This window comes from Miscanthus floridulus, chromosome 2 (assembly GCF_019320115.1).
Source record: "Miscanthus floridulus cultivar M001 chromosome 2, ASM1932011v1, whole genome shotgun sequence".
Taxonomy (NCBI): Eukaryota; Viridiplantae; Streptophyta; class Magnoliopsida; order Poales; family Poaceae; genus Miscanthus; species Miscanthus floridulus.
Window position 1 is genome coordinate 144,334,773 of NC_089581.1, and position 3,805 is coordinate 144,338,577.

Here is a 3,805-nt window from a genome sequence, read left to right on the forward strand (position 1 = left end):
AACCAAGTTGTTCTTCTCCTCAAACACTAGCCATGAACACTGAATAAAGGTGATTGATAACTGACGCTTATGATCATCTGACGCCGCTATACATATATGCATGACGTACTAGCAATCACCACTATGTCACACAGGGTTTGTAGGGGCGGCACAAGACCATTTGTAGGAGCGATCTAGCCAGCCGTCACTACCAAACTGTCTCTACAAATCATGCATTTGTAGGGACGGTTCCCAGACCGCTCATACAAATCGATTTGTAGAGGCGGCTGATGACTACAGCCGCTCCTACAAATCGATTTGTAGGAGTGGCTGTAGTACCAGCCGCCCTTATAATACCTGTTTGTAGGGACGGTTCAGTCTAGATCCGCCTCTACAGTACATTTTCCCGTAAAAAAATTCAAATTCGACCAGAACATACATATGGCCCTATTTGTTTCCGCGTATTCCCGCGTTCGCGTTGCGAGTGAGCGAGAAAAGCGAGATAATCCCGCCGAACGCCCCGCGACCAACGCGCGACCGGGAATCGCCTGTGGCATGGAACGTGCGAAACTTAACTACGACCCACGATTCGCAAAATGCAGCCTCCGAACCGCGTTCGCTCAAGAGTATTATATAAACTACAAGCACGAGAGTATTATATAAGCTACAATTACAAGTCCAATTCACAAGAATATATACAATCCATCATTAAATATACATAATTCACAAGGTAAAACTAATGTCCAATTTCATACTCATTGTTATCAATGGCCTAGAGCTAGCCTTTTAGTCTCACGAAGATGTTGGTACTGAGGATTTCTACCTAAGTCAGACTCGGTCATGGTAGGTGCCTTTGACGTGTACAATCTAGTCCAATATGAAGTTGCAAAGGTCGCCGACGAGCTCTAAGAGTTGGTCATCCTTGTATGGGTCTCTTTTCATTTCTTTCTCTTTTTTCCACTATAAGAGAACAAGTTTCGGTTTAGTATTTCATACCATGTGCGAAGTTTTTATACTACAGGTGAAGAGGTTCAAACTTACCCTTAAGGGGTGTCTCCTGTAGGCACCGGTGTTACTCATCATAGAACATACATAGTATCCACAATGTACACTCCCAGACTTCTGCTTGGGGCACTGTGTGTTTTGCATATGGAAATGTTAAGTAATGCTTTTGACAGCCATGTAATGGAGTACTGAAGAAGTAAGTTACACTTACTGCACATAGTGTTTTTATAGCCAGCCTTTCCTTCCTTACTGGATCATGCCTTCCGTGATGTTTAGTGACATAGAACTTAAATGCCATGTTCGAATTATTTTAGCAAATATAACTTGTTAGTATCCAAAAGTGAACGTTACAAGTATGTATACAAACATATAAGCTAATGAGGATTATCGATATGTATACGTCTTGAGAATTGATATGAAGTCTTTGTATGTCACCGGGTCCCTATCTATTGAATCGAAGACCCATGCCATGCTCCTCCCGACATCGACGCCTATACAAATCCAGTGGTTGCTGCATAGATTTAATCATAGAACTAGATAAGCTCTTTTTGCATCGAATAAAATATATCGAACAAAGCATTAAGTATAGAATTGAACTTACTCAAAGTTGTATGGTAGCCATATAGTAGAGTGTTGTTGGATATTATTAAAAGCCAGGGCAATGTATGCCGAAACCTTAAGGGACTCTTGCCTTAGTTTCTTCGTACATATGTCCTCTTTCTCCCGAAGGGTCTTTCCTGCAGCGAGCTCTTTGTCATCCAGTTTTCACTGTTTAGGGTAATTAAAATTTGTTTGTGCTATAGCTTGAGGGTCTATATACCCGACTTTCACACTTGGCATTTGTTTTACAATGTGCACTTGCATTCTATAAATCACGGCGTGGGTTAGTTACAACAAAATTCAAAGATTACATTCATATCATTTTGGGAGGACAAGGACTTACATGCAACATGTGCGAATTAGATTCATCTCCATTGCTCCAAGGTGAAAGCATGTCTGCATGTCATTGAAGTCAAAGACAATTTTTCCGGCTAGGCTTTCAAATGTGCCGGTGGGGAAGCATGCTTGTACGAGGTCTATGCTCGTTGGGAGAACATGCAAGTACCAATCATGGAACCTTCCCATTCCAAGTGGTAGGCGCTGGATGTCCCGGTTTGGTAGGAAGGGCTTGCCTCCTTCATATGTTTTAGGCAATCCTTTGACCATTTGATGGCATCAACATTTGGATACTGCTTTGCTGTTTGGTGGAGTTTGCTAGTGACGGCTTCCTCAGAAGCCCATGATTGGATGCTCAGGCTTGAACTAGTCATGGGAATACCACTTGTGCACCGATGAGACGTCTTTCATCGGAACATAAATTGGTCTTATGGTGATTGGATGCTTCTTTCAAAGTTCCCATTCAGGCACGTCCTCATCTTCTTGTGCATCACCTTCTTCAGGAGGCACTCGTTGTTCATGTATCGGCTGTGCTTGTTGAGAAGACTGTGGCATCTCATTATGCACTTGCTCGGTACGAGCTGGAGAAGGTTATGGCTTATCAGGCACATGCTCGCTAGGAGGCGGGGAAGAATGTGGCATCTCAGGAATGTGGTGGTCACGAGACGGTAAAAATATCTCCCCATCCTCAACAACTCGCTCCAAATTTAGGAGAGGGGGAGGCGGCGAAGAAGCAGTCAATATAATGTCCCATTTGTGCCAGAGGATGAACTGCCCCATTACGTCTCCGAGTAACACCAACCTCTCAGGAGTTACGTAGTCTATCCTCCACTGCATGAACTTGGGCTTCACGGTATGCACCTCGACCCTAGTGTAGTCCGACAGTATCTTATTATTGTGGTGTAAGCCACCGAGAGGATGTGCCACACCCATTGCCACATCCATCACAATGTTCTGTCATCCGCTGAGAAACACCAAGGTGCAACTAGTTGGTTTCCGTATGCGATTGACGGGGATTGTGGCTGCAGTGGAACCTTGTCTGCTAGGAACTTTCGGAGGGCTACCAACTAATGCCAGTTCTCCTGGTGGCATCATTAATGTCCTTGCTCCGTAGATGGTCCTTTCTCCTCCGGCGCCTTCGCAACTAGAGCCTTCACTTGGAGCTCAAGATTACTCTCTCGGTCTCTACCATATTTCTTGTACATGTGCCTATCCTCTTCGAATCCGTGCTTCCAGGTCATCCTTTTCCCTAGCCCCCTGGTGCGGCATGTGTGGTCCTTGTTTCCCAAGCCAAGGCTAAGCTCGTCCCTCTCTCTAGAAGGATTGAATGAGCCATTGTCCTTGTCTTTAGCATATTTTAGTATCCTTGATACTGCCTCTTGGGTCTCCATCTTATCAAACTTAAGATTACCGCCGAATGATTCTGTACTCCTCGCATATATCCAATTCCTTGAGCGTACCTTCAAATTCTTCACATCGATATTCCCAGCAGTTGTGGCCTCTTCGTCCATCTTCCTAAACTGCTCTTCCTTGGCATAGTAGCCACCAAGGCCTAGATGATGGTGGTGTTTGTTCCTCTTTGTCAGCTCAGTGTTACGGGCACTGAGCTCCAATGCCTCCGGTGAAGTCTTCTGAGCCATGAGCTCCTCCCATTGACTAGGAGTTATGTTGCCAAACTCGTTGAAGGAAGTTAACCCCTTTTGGATATACTTCTTGTTGAGCTCAGACCTCCAACGTCGGAATGACTCTCCCATGATCCTGAAAGCATTTTTTTACCAGTTCGTGCTTACCCTCCAAAAATCTAAAATTGAGCTTCAGCTGCCTATCCCATAGTTCATCCTTTTTCTTCTCTAGTACCTCTTTCTAGTTAGGGATTGTTGGGTTC